General features: G+C 41.1%; 1 protein-coding gene across 17 annotated transcripts in view; it reads right to left on the bottom strand.

The window, feature by feature from the left end:
* The window catches only part of CADPS (calcium dependent secretion activator), a 465,131-nt gene that overhangs the window by 285,639 nt on the left and 163,219 nt on the right, over positions 1–16,273 (bottom strand). The gene's annotated exons all lie outside the window — the stretch shown is intronic.

The raw sequence follows: 16,273 nt of genomic DNA, 5'->3' as shown, positions 1-16,273 counted from the left end.
TCGTATATGAAATGACCCATTTACTCGCCAGTCAGGAGAAAAGTACAAATGAACAATGGTGCTCAGAGAATAAATTAACTGTATTCCAATGAATGAATGAAAAAAAAGCCCTATGTATTTCTGGCAAACAGAGGAGTTTTACTTTTCTGTATATTTCAGAAGCATAATATACCTGTGCTTTCTTATAGTGCCAAACAATACCCAAGAAACCCCTTTATTCCTAGTTATTTCAGAAAGTCAGGCAGGAGAGGGAGTCAGCAGATCAGCTGACATCACTGGGCTGGAAGGTATCTTTGGTTCCAAACAACATAAATACCTGTATGTGTTAACTGTGAACCTGACAGATATTTCTCTTGAGTTTCTGAAGTGTTTTTTGTTTGTTTGCAATTGGAGTTTTTTGCAGTTGCAATTTTTATGCAAATGGCATCACAAGTCATAATGTAAAGAAAAAAGTGATTAGTCTGCAAACAAAGGGTGGTAATTTAAATCCCCATGTTTCATGATGGCACATGCTTGAAGATTTACCATTTCCATTCCTTTCATGTTTGCCTTTTTGAATGTCCTGCTTATGGAGTATATTTCGTGAAGGCATCTTGCCTGCCTAGTATTGGTGATTCATAGTAAGTGAAGTCCAACTGAGTATTTTAGTATGCATCTCAAAATAACCATTTATTTGATATTATGCAATTTGGTATCTTTCACTTGGGGAGTGTCCTAGGGTGGACTGTAACTAGGCTGGAATATATTTTAAGTTGTCAGGGACCAGAAAGTTTGCCATCACTACACATACCCTTTGGTCTCATGCTCCTCCCCATACAGTGATGCCCAGAAGATGCTGGCCTCATGTTAGTTCTTAGTGACGTAACTGTGATAATGGTGATGGCTGTGGGCTGCCACCAAGCAGCAAAGCTGCAGCAGCTGTCACCACAGCCTGGGAACGGCCATCAGGAATGGTTTTCTTCCTTTACGGCCAAAGGCTTGGAGCTCAAAACAGCACGAGGAGCTTTGTTTATGGCAGAGAAGAGGGATCAACAGTCTTGTTTGTGTAGATTAGGGTTCGGGGGGACTAAAATGGGGGCAGGAATCTCTCCCATCTGTTCTTGTTTTTCTAAAGGGCTGATGTCACTGAACAAGTTAAAATGGCTAAAATTCCCCACTCACTGCCCTCAATATCAGTTTATAGGTTGCTAAATTCACACTGACCTCCTCAGGGAATCAGTGAGAAAGTCCCAAATGTAGCAGGAGATACTGCAAAGTGCCATCTGATTCAAGTAGAAATCATTTCTATTAACAGCCAGGGGCATTTTATTGGGAGACTGTTAATAAATTCTAAGGAATAGCACTTAACTGCTGCCAACTCAAGGAACTTCTTCTTGGTTTTAATTAAATGACAAGAAGGTAAATAATCAGACAAGGTGGACTGTGAGACCCCAGAGGTACCAGGAATTTAGGGCCAGGATGGGTTGGTTTGAACATTTGCAATTTTCAGTGGTGAGCACCAGGACTACTTTATCTTTCTGCTACTGTTATCTATTGTACATTTTCAAATCTTGTCCTTCAATTTCTTTTTTTTTTTTTTAAGATTTTATTTATTTATTCATGAGAGACACAGAGAGAGAGGCAGAGACATAGACAGAAGGAGGAGAAGCAGGCTCCATGCAGGGAGCCCGATGCGGACTCGATCCTGGGACTCTGGGATCATGCCCTGAGCCAAAGGCAGATGCTCAACTGCTGAGCCACCCAGGCCATTCCTTGTCCTTCAATTTCAACATGTGCATGAAGAGTTGTTATTGCTGCTTCCTGGTTACCTTTCACTCTTTTTTTTTTTTTTTTGCTTTCACCTTAACAAGTCTGTGGTAAAATCCCGTATTAGTACTTTTTTTTTTTTTTTTTTTTTTTACAGTTTACAAAGAATTTTCAAGGACATTGTCTCACCTGAACAGCACAACTGCTGTGCAATATTGCTGTGAAGTAGGTGGTATTGAAATAAGTCATACCTGTCTTACAGCTGAGGAAATTGAGGTCTAGAAAGGCAAAAAAACCAAAAAACAAAACAAAAAAAACAAACAACCCCCCCCCCCCAAGAAAAAACAAACCACCCAGAGCAAAGCACTCATCTAATCCTGTCATGCATTCAACAACTAGTGAGCACATGCTATGCTAGCTGTGTCATGACATTAGTTGCTAAAGGACTATGGTTAGAATACATTTGGAAGCAGAGATCAGGATTTAATAAAAATTTTCATTGGTTTATCAGGGTTTCTCAATCATAGCACCACTAACATTTTGGAATGGATAGTTCTTTTTGTAGGGCCTGACTTATTAATAGTAGGATGTTTAGTAGCATACCTGGGTCTATTCAATAGAGGTCATTGTTACCCTTTCCCTCATTGTAATAACCAAAAATGTCTCTAGACATTGGCAAATGTCCCCTGGGAGCAGAACAGAGAACCAATGAGAACTGAATTTTGTGGCTTTCAGTTCATGTATAAAATGGGTACATACATTAATGACTACCTAATAGCACTGCTATGGTTAATGAATTGACCACAAGTGATCCAAAAGTGGGAGATGGTCCTATATTATTATTCTTATTCAGATTTTCTAATATTTTTAAAAGATATTTATTTATTTAGCGGGGAGAGAGAGTATGAACAGGGGAGGGATGAGGAAGGGCAGAGGCAGAGAGAGAAGTAAACCCCCCACTGAGCAGGGAACCCAATGCAGGGCTTGATCCCAGGACCCTGAGATCACAACCTGAGCCGAAGGCAGATGCTTAACCAATTGAGCCACCACCCAGGAGCCTCCAGATCATCTAATATTTATATTGTGTTTACTATGTGCCCCGCAAACAGGAAGAAGGAGGCATTTTCGGGCCTAACTTCTAGGCTTTGCCTCCATTCGTGCTCTGTTTTCTCCACTGGCTGGCAACTCTTCTAAGTCTCCCACCTAGCCAAGTTTCATTTTGTTCTTGGTCTCACCATCTGTAAACATCTTGTTCTAGTCTGTTACAATCTCGTGTCACCTAAGTTGTAAGGAAGCTTTCAGATTTGGAAAGACTTTTCTCAGGCTGACCTTTTAGAACTTGCCATGCTCAGAGGTTCCATGTCATCTTGTTCTCTTTCTCATGATTAACCCAACAAAGTCCATCAGTCCCTGATGTTTATCATTAGAAGGAATTGGGGATACTGTAACTGACTGTTCCCCAAGTGTCCATGGTAGCAGCGAGAGGTGGTAAGGAGAGGAAGAAGAGAAATGGAGTTGACATTGTCAGCAATTTTCTCTAAATGGGCCCCAGAATATAATTCTTATTCCAGAATGTGAAAGGCAGTGTAACAATTTTTTTTGTTTCCTTTGTTACTAGGCTGTGATTTGACAGCTTTCAAGAGTTTTGATATTTATTTGTAGAAAAATTTCCTAGTTCTAACAATGAATACTTCTTGAATAAGGAATGGCTGATGTTTGATTTTGTCCGAACAGTATTTTCTCCAAGCAAAACATTAATTAATTTTTCCATGTTGCACTTGAACTGCAAAAAAAAAAAAAATGCATTCTTCCATTTCATTTTTTTCCGTTTTACCTTAGGTGACTTATAAACACTTTCTCTATAATAAGAAACATGAATCGAATCTAAAGAGACTGTATACAACGAACTTTAAAACCATACTGTAAACATAATTAAGAGATAATGCCAAGAGAATAGAATGTCATCTTGAGATAATGACCTCCAACTGCCGTTAAAAGTATGGAAGGAGAAGAAAACCGATGCCCAGAAATACAGATTGGCTATTAGCCAAGACCTTCACTTCAATGTCAGTGCCTTAGGACTCCCTGAGTGATAACTGAATCACTGCTTTGTAAAACATAGTCAATTTCCCATCATTCTCAGGAGAAGAGTTGTAGGGCATAAAACAAAACACAACATATTAATTTGTATTTGGATGATGTATTTGTATAATCCTTTGGACACGAGCATACTTGACAGTATAGAATTTCTTTCTGCCAAATCACCAAAATTTATCAGACCCTTATTCTAATCTTTCAAAACCTTAGGTTTGGCTTCTGGTTAGTGAATCAATTCATGCAAATGTGCTAATAGATTCTCGGGTCACCTTTCCCAGGAGATAATTTTCCTTTTAATAACTGGAAAAGCTTCTAGGAAGAAGTATCTCCTAAGGTGGGCAGGATGGGTATGATTTCAAAGAGTGGCAATGGGACATGAAGCGAGACACCATTCTACATGGAGGAAACAGCATAAGCAAAGCATGGTAATAGGAAAGCTCACAGCAAATTTAGAAGGATGACAAATAGTTTGGTTTGATGATAGGGCAAAACCAGTAGAGAAAATATCAAATATTTTAGCTGGAAAGAGTATTGATTCTTCTTTAGACTAGAGCCCCAAACAGGTACTTCATTTGCTAGGTTTAGAGTGAAGATGTCCTATGCCATATATTTTTTAATACAGAGTTTTAGCTTCTCCCCAAAGTCTGGAAGATCTGCCAACAATGGGCCTGTGATCCTGCTGGAGCTGGAGCTGGAGCCAATTTGCAGCTATCCTCATTAGGGAGGTGTTCATTCCCCAATTGGCCACAGTCCCTACCATTCCCTATTTGAGTTTACAACACACTGAAGGAAAAAGGAAGTTGTAATGTATTGTTGCTTTTTTTTCTTGTGGTAGAGAATCATAATCTCCAATAAGATGTAAGCTTGTATTGCTCTTATATTAGGTTGTATTTGTTCTTATACTGAGGGTCATAAACAATAAAGTTGAATTTTCTTTTCTTTTTCTTTAAAGATTTTATTTATTTATTCAAGAGAGACAGAGAGAGAGAGAGAGAGAGAGAGAGAGAGAGAAGCAGGCTCCCTGCGAGGAATCCAATGCGGGACTCGATCCCGGATACCAGGATCACACCCTGAGCTGAAGGCAGACTCTCAACCGCTCAACTGCTGAGCCACCCAGGCATCCCTAAAGTTGGATTTTCTTACACCAAACTTACTTCATTCATTTCCATTGACTGTCCACACTTGAGATGATGACCCTGGCTTTAAATAGGGGAAAATTTTAAAAGATTTTTGGGGTGGGGAGTGATGTGATCAAAAGTATATCTTAGTTTGGGCATGAGAAACCACAGCAGATGAAAAAGAAGAAAGAGCACTCAAAGACAAGAATGGAACTAGCAGTCAACTATAGTACTAGAGGCTCCAGATCACCAGGGTCTGAATCAGGCTACGAATGGAAGCAGCAGCTTGGGCAGGGTTGAAATGGATGACATTTTGCAGTTCTTCTTTTAGCTTCCTAAATATATGACTTCAGAAATTATAGAAATTTGGAAGGAGGAGCTGGTGTGTTGAGGTGAGTGATAAATTCATCTTGGATATGTTGAGTTAAGGATATGGGGCAGATTAGTGAGAAATAGGAGATTAATGCATAATGGAGTGACTGAAACAAAGGGCAGGGAATTGGGAATCACCAGACTAGGAAGGCAGCTGATATCATTGGAAGGAAGGTCTCTAAGGCTGAGAGATGAGAGAGAGAGAGAGAAAGAGAGAGAGAGAGGTCCATGGAAAAGCCACAGCAAGAGCTACATTTAGGAGTATCTTAGTTCATCTCGGCTGTTACGAAAAGATACCATAAGTTGGGAGGCTTATATAATGGAAATTTATTTCTCATAGTTAAAGAGATTGAGAAACCCAAGAGCTCTGGCAGATTTTGTGTCTGCAGAGGGTCTGCTGCCTAGTTCACATATGACTATCTTCTTGTGTCATCACATGTGAGAAAGGACAAGTGAGCTCTCTGGGGTCTCTTTTATAAGAATGCTAATCTTATTCATAAGGGTTCCACTCTTCTGACCTAATCCCAAGAGGCCTGACTCCAAATGTCATTACTGTGAAGACTGGGCTCCAGTGTGTGAATTTTGGAGGGGGTGGGGCACAAACATTCAGTCTATGGCACACAGTAGGTGCTCGTGCAATGGATGAGTGACATACAACAGTAGACCTACACTGCCATCATAGCAGCCATACAGAACTTCACATTTTTTTCCTCATCATACTCCTCCAAGGTGAACAGCAGTCTCCTTTCTTTATGGACTAGGAGACTGAAACTGAGTCACTAAATAACTTTCCAAGGCCATAGGGGACATCAATGCCTGACTTGGCAATAAAATGCAGCAGCTCCAGAAGCCATTCTCATCTTCTCTGTATAAATTAAAAAGAAGCACCTGAGTTGTCTCTCTCTTCACTGCAGCATTGTTGTGAGCCAACTCCTACCCACCAAATTCTGCTCAGTACTTACCAACCTCTCTGGGCACTGGACCTTAGGGCTGTAGGTTAGGAATCTAAATCTGTATGTAGGTAGGACTACTGCATGAGTCAGAGAGGAAGGAAGAGCGAGAGTGAGAGAATCCCGCCACCCTTGAATTTCTTAAATGTATAGCCACCTGCACACAAAGTAAAACACACCTCAAAAATGATTCTTCAATGGCAGCCCATAATGCCATTTCCTCGACTAGAAGTCCTTGGGTTAAGATAGCAAATGAATAGAAAGCATGCTTATTTCAACAATGTGGACTTCTTTTTGAAAGTATATATAGATCCAGATGCACATGGATTTTTAAAAAACAACATTGTCATGTAGCATCCAACATCTGAAATTCTTAACCCCACTATAAAACCTGCCAATACTATACCTCATAGAATATGGATGATGGCATTTTAGACTAGATTGTCAAACTCTGATATGTATCAGAAGTACCTGAGAGTTTGAAAAGAAAGATCGATACTCAAAACTCATTCCAAACCTTTGGATCACAGCTTCTAGGGGATGGGGCTTCTACTTCCTGCCTTTTTGCTCTACTTCCAAGAAAATTCTTATGCTCAAGAAAGTATAGGAACCACTAGGTAGAAAAGAAACATCGGATCCAGAGGAGACGAGTACCTGGCACACTTACTACCACATTTTTATTCTGCATCATAGCAGCCACCATTAATTCATCTCTGTACTCTTTACCATTGAGCCTCAAAATTGCTTACTGCAGCTACCATATTATCAGAGTTTGGCTCAGAAGATAAGCCTATTTCTTGGCTCAGGAGATAAAACCCATATTTTGTTCTAATCTCCTGAAAATGGGTTGGAACCAATAAGTCCACTGCCTGTTGGCCTATTGCAAACATGAACCTGGTCTTGGAACCATATTCTTGAAGGACGTCATTCTTTTCTTTTCCTTTCCTTTTCTTTTTTTTTTTTTAAGATTTTATTCATTTATTCATGAGACACACACACACAGAGAGAGAGAGAGAGAGAGAGAGAGAGAAAGAGAGAGAGAGAAGAGGTGCAGAGACACAGGCAGAGGGAGAGCAGGCTCTGTGCAGGGAGCCCAACATGGGACTCGATCCTGGGGCAGCACTAAACCCGTGAGCCACCCGGGCTGCCCCTCTTTTTCTTTTTTTAATTGAAGTATAATTGACAAAATTGTAATATATTTAAAGTGTACAATGTGATGGTTTGATATATACATACAGTGTGATAGGATTCCTACCATAGTGTTAATTACCACATCCATCACCTTACATATTTACATTTGTTTTGCTTGTTTTTTTTTTTTTTCAATGAGACTATTAAAGTTCTACTCTCTTAGCAAATTTCAACTAAATGATGCAATATTATCAGGTATAGTCACCATGTGGTACACTGGATCATTACTGGGGGTAGGGAGGTGGGGAAATAGGGAGAAGCTGGTAAAAGGGCACCAACTTCCATTTATAAGATGAATGCTTTTCAATTTCCATGGCAGCCATCGGGTTCTGAGCCACCGTGACTGCTCACCAGGACAGTCTGTTAACATTCTACCTGGTTTCCCAGGTTTGAGTCTTGGCCCCTGGATTACAGTCTCCACATACGGCTTCAGGGAAGCTTGCTTTCCTTTTAAATGACAAAATCTGTTGGTATGTTTATTAGGAGTATATTGAATTTGTTAATTTAGGGAGAGCTGACATCTGTATAATGTAAAGGTGAGTATCATGCTCAGTCTTGAACACATTAATGTCTCTTCTCACTTGTTTCTAGAATAATCATGGTCTCTCCATAGACGGCCTGATCTCTACTAACTTCTCTAATAGCATCTTGAGTCACTCCCTCCCCTGGCTGAACTTTTTGGTTTTTTTCCCCCATTTCTGGAACATCAAGTGTTTCCCCATCCCAGAGCCCTACACTTTCTCTTCTTTCTGTCAGGGACACTGAGCCCCGTTCGGTTTTCATCCTGGTTCCTCTGTATTGTTCAGGTCCCAGTTTAAATTCATGTCCTTAGAGAGGTTCCTCTTGATCACTTTTTCTAATGACTTCCACTCCTCTTCATCCCATTAGTTCTTTCCTTTCCCTTCTGGTCATTCTGATTAGCCAGGATTATTTTATGTATTCACTTGTTTTAATTTTTTACTCTCTGTTTCTCACCCTAGGTTGTAAGCTATACATTCTAAGGACAAGGACAGACCTGTTCTTCTCATCAGTTGTAACTCCATACTTAGCATCACACTAGGCACAGAGCAGATTTTCAATAGAGAGTTGATGAATAAATGAATGGGGAAAAACATTCAAAATTCCATTTCACTCCATTTCTACCTCTATCTTCTACCAAGATAAGTTACCAACAGAATACCTGAATTTCTTCTTTTGCCATTTTATAATCACATCTGCTAAATTTATGTTTATCATCTTTAACGTGAAATGCATGAAATGCATCCACATTTCATTCATGTTTCATGTGATGATCCATCAAAAGACCACCACAGGAGGAGGCTATCATTGACAACGTGGACAAAAGGACATGTTCTGTCTAAGTCAATCAGCTTCTTCTGACCTGGCCACCCCAGTGCAATATAGCCAAGGTGGCAGGAATAGATCCTACATATGGCTCAATAACATTAGCAGTGCTAATGTTACTGCTGAGTGGCTAATCTGCCAACAGCAGAGATCAGCACTGGGTCCTTATTATTATATCATGTCTCGGGAGGACCAGCCAGCCCCCTAGTAGCAGGTTGACTGCATTAGACCCCTTCCATCAAAAAGGAAACAGAAAATTGTCCTTATTCTATGTACACATATCATGAATATGAATTTTCCTTCTTTGCCCATGTGATCCTCTTAGCACCACCATCCGCCGACTCCTAGAATGCCTGATCCACCATCAGGATGTTCTGCACAGCACTATATCTGGTGGAGGAACTCATTTCACAGCAGAGGGAGTGGAGCAGTGGATTCCTGCCCGTGGAATTAACACATCTTACCATATCATCCTTATTCCTCATCTGGAAGGAACTGGCCTAACTTAAATTTGGCATGGTTTATTGCAGACTCAGTCACATTGCCAGTTAGCAGTAGGCACCTGCAAAGAATGGGGTTCTGTCTTAGAGAATAGATGCTTTAAATCAGAGAGTGATATGGTATGGTCTCCTTCAGCACCAGAACTCATGGGTGTGGGAATCAAGGGTGACAATGGGACTGTCTCTTCTCACTGTTACTCCCCCACAGTCTGTTTCTTCCTGTCCTGGAACTTTCAGTTCTCCTCAGGTTTCCAACTCTTGGCTTTTTCATTCCCCTCATCATTTTTATATGAGCTCGTTGGAGGTTAACTTTACAGTTTAGTCTTTACCTCCTGGCAGCAACAGTGCCTTCTGTCAGCAGCTGCGGAATCCAGTGTGCAACGTTTTCAGCACAGAAATCCATCTCCTCCCTGTATCTCTCTCAGGGAAACCAGCATCTCCTCAGAGGTCTGGGTGCCTCTGAGTTCCAGCCTCAGTGCCCAGGACCCTGTGAGTTGCAGCTCTGTGTAGCCCTTTCCCTTAAACTTCTAACTTTGCATAATTCCAACCTTTTCTCTCTGCTCTTGAGACTCTAAGGGTCCTGCAGTTTAAGGGTCCTGATATCTTAAAGTTCTTTTTACTTTTTTATAAAAAAAGATTGTATTTATTTGTTTAAGAGAAAGAGTGAGAATGAGCAGAGGGAGATGAAGAGGCGGATTCCCCACTGAGCATGGAGCTGACTCCAGGGTAGATCCCAGGACCCAGAGACCACGGCCTGAGCCACAGTCAGACACGTACCCCACTGAGCCAACCAGGTGCCCCTTATAAAGTTCTTTTTACTTTTGCATTTACTTATTTAACAACTTTATAAATAGCTAGTAATCTTTTCTATTAGGTCCTCTCTGTAAGCCTCCTCTGGTGAGGCTTCTGTCTCCTGACTGGCCCTAACACAGGGAGACAGATGGAGAGCAGTGGGTGCTGCCCCAACCCAATAGGGCAGGTCTCAGCCTGGCAGGTGACAGAAAGAGGAGGGCCTCTTGGCAAAGGGCGCCAAGTTCCTTATTGAACAGACAACCCGAAACAATGTGGAGATGGGGGTGAAAACCCTATTAATGACAGTGAAGGTGTTCTGTGGATGGAGAGAGAAGACAGAGACACAGCCACCTACAGAGTGGCCCATATTCATTAGCATTGTGCTGTGAAGATAGGGCCTGCACCTCTGTTTCTGTGCAGGGGTGCAGAGAGGTGTCCCCATCTATCATGGGGCATCGGGCTGTCTGACTAGAACAGCACTCTGTGCATGAGAGGGTGTTCTGATTGGATTACATTCTCAGAGAAGCTTTCACTGATAATCCTTAAATGTGAAAACCGACCTTCTATAATAATGCCTAACATATGTATACTGCTTTAGAGCCTATAACCCATTTTTATGGATTACCTGATTTGATCCTTACAAAAACTTTATGAGATACAGCAAGGCAGTCAAGCACCTGGGCTTTAGAGATACAAAAACTTAGATGGGAATCTTGGCTCAGTCACTTCCCGGTTATGAGATCTTGGGCAAGTTACTTAAATGTTTTTACTCTTAGTTTCCTTTTCCTCAAAAATGGACACCCTAGCATATTGACTTATACAATAAATTTTCAAAATGCTCACTCTTACATCACGGATGAGAAAAGAGGGAGTTGTTGAAAGGTGAATTTACCCACCAAAGTCACTGAGTGGTGAATCTAGGCCTCACACTTGTCTTAGATTCAAGTTCCTTCGCACTTTTTATCAGCTGAACGATTCTTCTGGAAGCCACTTTGCAAGGGGCCCTGGCCCTTGGCCCACCCAGGTATGTTCTGTGCAGCAACATTCATACATAGTTTCTGGTATGTCAAATGCAGCAAGGGGACCCCTTTTTCTAATATATATCAGAGAATCCTAGCACTAATTCAGAGTGGGAGTGATTCATGGCTCATCTTTTTACCCTGCTGGGCCTCAGTTTCCTCAAGTTAGGGTGGTTATCGCTTATATCAGTAGTTCTTCTTAACTCTTACCATGTTGGCATCACCTAGGAAGCTTTAAAAAATACTGATATCTGAGTTCACCCCCCAGAGAGTCTGATTTAATTGGACGTCAGTGACGTCATTGGTCAGAGACCAATGGCCTAGACTTTGGTCATTAAGAAAAAAATCCTCAAGTCTACTATGAAGTCAGAGTTGATAAGGAGTCAACAAATCTGGTCAATAGTCTGTTTTTATAAATAAAGTTCTATTGGAACACAGACACATTTGTTTTTTACATATTTCTATGGTTGCATATGCAATTTTAAATATTATCTATGGTGCATTTGCAGTATTACAGCAGGGTTGATTTGCAATAGAGACCATATGGCCCATATAGCTGAAAATGTTTATTAACTGACCTTTTCTAGATAAAGTTTGCAAACCGCTTATTTTAAAGGTCTGTATGGGGATGCCTGGGTGGCTCAGCAGTTGAGCACCTGCCTTAAGCTCAGGGAATGATCCCGGAGTCCTGGGATCCAGTCCCACATTGGGCTCCCTACAAGGGGCCTGCTTCTCCCTCTGCCTATGTCTCTGCCTCTCTCTGTGTCTCTCATGAATAAATAAATAAAATCTTTTAAAAAAAGGGATGTATGACTTCTATGGGTCTTCTATCTCTACCATTCTATGGATCCATGATTTCTATATAATAAATGAGATAATATAGTCAACCCAGAGAAGTGACTTTCAAACTTTTTAGACCACAATTGAAAGTAAGAAATATATTTCATATCCCTTGGTGGTTTTAAAAATGCATCTACAAAGTCTTTCCTTCTAGAGGAGGAGCTTAATTCTCCTCCTCTTGAGTGTGGGCTGGACTTAATGAACCATTTCTAAGAAACAGAATTCAGCACAAGTAATGGTTTGTGACTTTGGAGACTAGGTCATAAAAAGCCATTGTGATTTTCATCTTGGTTGCTGTCTCTCTTGGATTCCCCCAGGGATTAAATAAGATAATGCAGGTCAGGCATTTGGATGACTGTCTGCTGCATAAGTGCTCCTTCAAACATCATAGTTCTCATTATTATAATTATCACAACTCAATCCCTGATAGTGGCTCACTTTTTTTTAGGGATGATTCTTGCATTTTAAAGAAAGGAAGTGGGGAGCTAATCCTAGGACTCATTGGTGTCATTCAAGTAGGAATTCTAAGACTAACAATATAATCTCTATTTAGTTCTTACCATGCTTCAGGCAATGTGCCTGTACTTCATATGCTTTGTCTTTCTTAATTCTCAGAGTAACTCTATAAGGACTGGATCATTATTATCCATAGTTTATGGTTGAGAAGATGCCACACAGACTTTTTAAGCAATGTCCCCAAGGCTACACTGCTAGTCAGTGGTAGAGGCAGCATGGCGACCCTTAGTTGCATCCCAGAAACTGCAGTTTCATTCATATTATTCTTCTAGGACAAGAGAGAAAAGCTATTTTGGGGAAAAGTTATTATTAGTGTTGTGGTTGTGGGGAATGAGGATCCAGGGCTAAAAGATCCTAGCATAGGGGCTCAGACCTACACTACCTAAAGGCACAGGTATGAATAGAACGTGGACGGGAGCAGAGCTTCTGGCCTCTGCCAGGAGACTATGAAGACCCAGGGCAAAGCGATGCTTGGAAGAGATGCCCTGCTTGTCATCTGATTTCACAGCAGGTACCCACAGGCTCATACCTGTAGGCACTGCCTTGGGGCACAGAAGTAGTTCAGAGAAGGATGGCTTGCAGAATGACTGGGAACGAGATATAGCCCATTCCGCGGCAGAAGATTTATTCATTTATTCATCAATTCATTCAGTTGTGTGAACATTTAGATTCTTGCTACATGAGCAGGAGTATGGGAGACAGAAAAATAAATAAAATGTAGTCTTTGCCTTTGAGGACCATGAAGGATCATGACCAGTCCCAGTGCTGTGGGCTGAGTGGAGAGAGGTGGAATGAAGCAAGTGCTATAGGGAGGGCTCAGTCTGGAAAGCTCTGGAGAATAGCACTGAGGAAGAGAGTATCAGGAGATCATCTGAGCTGTGTCATCAAGGAATACATGGATGATGAGAACAGAGAGAAGGGTACACACATGAAAAATATAAACTCGAGAGGACCTGGTGACTGGGTGGGAGCAAAGGAAATGCCAGTTACTAAGATGATTTTAAGTTTGCTTCTGGTGATCTCTGTCCAAAAGAACTTTCTCTGATGATGGAAATGTTTTATCTGCATTGTTCAGAATGGTAGCTACTAGTCACACATAGCTGTTGAACACTTGGAAGGTGGCTAGTGCAATACATTTAGCCCCATTTCATGGATGAAGAAACCGAGGCACAGAGAGGTGACACTTGACCAGGATGGCACAGCCAGGAGGTGGAATCTGAGCTGAGACATCTTGGCCCCAGATCCCATGTCCTTAAGCACTCCAACATTACGTCAGCATTCTGTTCGCATAATCTTTTTCTAGAGATAAGCCCTATTCTGTAATAAACATGTTAAAATCTTGTGAGATTTTTACAGTAGTACTTATTTACAAGGTATTAAGGCAGCTTGCTCTTTTTTTAAAATTTTTATTTATTTATGATAGTCACAGAGAGAGAGGCGCGCAGAGACACAGGCAGAGGGAGAAGCAGGCTCCATGCACCGGGAGCCTGATGTGGGATTCGATCCCGGGTCTCCAGGATCGCGCCCTGGGCCAGAGGCAGGCGCCAAACTGCTGCGCCACCCAGGGATCCCTAAGGCAGCTTGCTCTTTAAGTGAATTCAGATGTGAACATCCTGATTCAAGTTTTTGGTAAATCTATAGGAGTTTGTTCAGATGGTTCATACTCCAACTGCGTGACTACTTAATGAATTTGGAAAATGTATTAAGTTGCTTAAGGGACTCCAGACCCTTTTCTACCAGAAGTCACTTAATCCAGGGAGGAACCTCTCAGTGGGGATGGAGAAGGGTTCTGTAGTTAATCTAAGAGAAATCAGTGGGCATTTTTTTTTTCTTCTAGTGTAGGGAATTGGCATTAGGGCTCACAGCTGGAAATGCTGTTGTGTGGATCTGAGAAAGCTCCTAGGAACATCTATCTATAGTCCTCCAAGATTGCTGACATTTGGCCTGTCCCACTAGGAAGCTGGAATTGAATTCTGACGCCAGTTATTTTTTCCCCCCAATGGGATTAATGGCAAATTGAAGAGAGAAATCTTAGAGTGGCATACTCTAGGGAGTAAGAATGAATTACAGAGCTCTGAGATAGATTTGAACTAGTGACTCCTAGGCTAATGTGGTACAGCTACAGGACACCAACAAAGGTCATGTAATGTGTTACTCTAAGACAAAAAGCAGGCAAATCATACTGAGATGAAATGAGAGATCATATTTTTTTCTTAGTCACAAAAGGTGCAATTTTAAAAGGTGAGTAAAGACTCACAACAAGCCAGTCAGTATATTTAACACAATGTTCAATCCAATTGACCCATTGTAATAGCAAAGTTCCTCTCTTTGCAAGTCCCCTCATCTAGAATTAAGTGTCCACAAATGAATTCCTAACAACATAGAGAATGTTTAGTCAAGCAACACCAAGTCACCATGCTGTAGGATTTAACTTTTTTTTTTTTTTTTTAAGATTTATTTATTTATTTGAGAGAGGGAGTGTGAGCAGGAGGAGGGGCAGAGGGAGAGAGAGAATCTCAAGCACTGAATTCAGAGCCTGATGCAGGGTTCAATCTCATGACTCTGAGATCATGAACTGAGTGGAAACCAAGAGTCAGATGGTTAACCACTGAGCCACACCCAGGTGCCCCAGGATTTAACTCTTAAATTCATTCATTTCTTCTACCCATTTATAGAATACCTACTTCAGGTCAGGCAAGATACTAGGTACTGGGGATAGAGCACTGAGTAAATCAAATGAAGTCTCTGCTTATTTGGGGCTAACATACCAGTGGGGAAAAGGCAATAAACAAGAAAGTTAAACAAAGAAGACAATTTCAAATCATTATACCTGGGATCCCTGGGTGGCGCAGTGATTTGGCGCCTGTCTTTGGCCCAGGGCGCGATCCTGGAGACCCGGGATCGAATTCCACGTCGGGCTCCCGGTGCATGGAGCCTGCTTCTTTCTCTGACTGTCTCTGCCTCTGTGTGTGTGTGTGTGTGTGACTATCATAAATAAAAAATTAAAAAAAAAATTTAAATAAAAAAAAAGATTCAAATCATTATACCTGAGCTGGAGAAAATAAAATAGGATGCTATGAGACCACAGTCTAATTGTCCAGGGACATTTATCTTGACCTCAGTAAGAAAGGTAACTGCATTCTTAACTCTCAGAAAACATTGCTCCCTTGCTCTCTGAATCTGTTCTATCAATCACCACTGGCTAATTGTAGCTGGGAGATGCCTGTCTGTGTTATACTCACATGAGTACACATTGGACTTCCATTTGATGCATATATGATTTAATGATATCCAAGGAAATTTGCTGGTATCCTTTGGAATTCTATTTATTCAAATAACTGTTTTCTTCAGTTTTTGCCTCTCTCTAAGGTCCCTAATTTGGTCTTTAATCTGGCAGGCTTTCTTTCATCTGCCCACTCTGAATTGGACTTAGTCCTAATGATGATGGATTTGCTACACGAAAATTAAAGTTACCGTCATTGACAAGCACTGGCGATTAACTGAGGATGATTTCTTCCTCTTGTTCAAAGCTAATAGCAGACAGACATGGCACTCTTGAACTTCTAAAAAGGTGCTACAAAATTTTAACAGGCATAGAAAGATCTGCTATCAAGCACTCGATGCTGTTTTTACAGAATTTGTGGGTGTTCTGTAAACCGACAGCCTTTCAATCAATTTACAAACCAAAGCACAGAAAGACTCTTTCCCTCTTTTCATTGCATCACTTCTGGAAAGCCCGATGTGGGGAAATACTCCTAATGGAGTCAGCAAAGTAGAAGGATAAAGAG

The sequence above is a fragment of the Canis lupus genome, chromosome 20 (genome assembly GCF_011100685.1).
Source record: "Canis lupus familiaris isolate Mischka breed German Shepherd chromosome 20, alternate assembly UU_Cfam_GSD_1.0, whole genome shotgun sequence".
Classification (NCBI taxonomy): Eukaryota; Metazoa; Chordata; class Mammalia; order Carnivora; family Canidae; genus Canis; species Canis lupus.
The sequence above is the reverse complement of the archived record's forward strand: the minus strand, read 5'-3'. Positions and strand labels throughout refer to the sequence as shown.